At 46.7% G+C, this 750-nt stretch overlaps 1 non-coding gene across 1 annotated transcript; it reads right to left on the bottom strand.

The window, feature by feature from the left end:
• Window positions 1-458: 458 nt before the first annotated feature.
• Window positions 459-530, bottom strand: TRNAC-ACA (transfer RNA cysteine (anticodon ACA)). The gene has a single exon. It is a non-coding gene; the product is annotated as a tRNA-Cys (tRNA).
• Window positions 531-750: the final 220 nt, after the last annotated feature.

The raw sequence follows: 750 nt of genomic DNA on the forward strand, positions 1-750 counted from the left end.
TCTCTCTACTTGAAGAGTTAAACATGGCAACACATAGAATGTTAGGCTTGGGCAGCCAAGAAGCTGAGACCTATAAGGCCGTGACGTCTCCCAAAGAGACGCACCAATACTGCTGGGCAGGGTTCCTTCCCCTGCCTCGCTGTTCTTCCTCTTCACCCCACTTCCCTGCATGGGGGCCATGTGTACCTTTAGTTCCTAACCAGGTAACAGTCTGGCTAGTTACTCCTGAACCCGTTCACAGTTCTCCATCCCCAATGAGCCCACCTCCATCTTCTAACCTCTACCTTTTAACTAAGAGTTAGAATACTGAAAGTGAAAGTGAAAAGTGAAAGTGAAGTCACTCAGTCGTGTCCGACTCTTTGAGACCCCATGGACTGTAGCCTATCATGCTCCTCAGTCCGTGGGATTTTCCAGGCAAGAATACTGGAGTGGATTGCCATTTCCTTCTCCAGGGGATCTTCCCAACCCAGGGATCGAACCCGGGTCTCCTGCATTGTAGGCAGACGCTTTACCATCTGAGCTACCAGGGAAGCACACTAGACTACTGGGACAACCCTAAAAGAAATGACCACCAGATTTCCGGAAACACCATGCTTTAGGAGATGACTCATTTCTCCCACAAGTAAGACTTTTTTTGGTCACTGAACTGAATAAATTCTTAGTTCATATATCTTATTTTTGCTGAGTTTCTTTACCTGTATTAGAAATAGCGCCTGTTTCTTCATTTCAGACAAATCCCTGCCAATACAG

This window comes from Bos mutus, chromosome 8 (assembly GCF_027580195.1).
Source record: "Bos mutus isolate GX-2022 chromosome 8, NWIPB_WYAK_1.1, whole genome shotgun sequence".
Lineage (NCBI taxonomy): Eukaryota > Metazoa > Chordata > Mammalia > Artiodactyla > Bovidae > Bos > Bos mutus.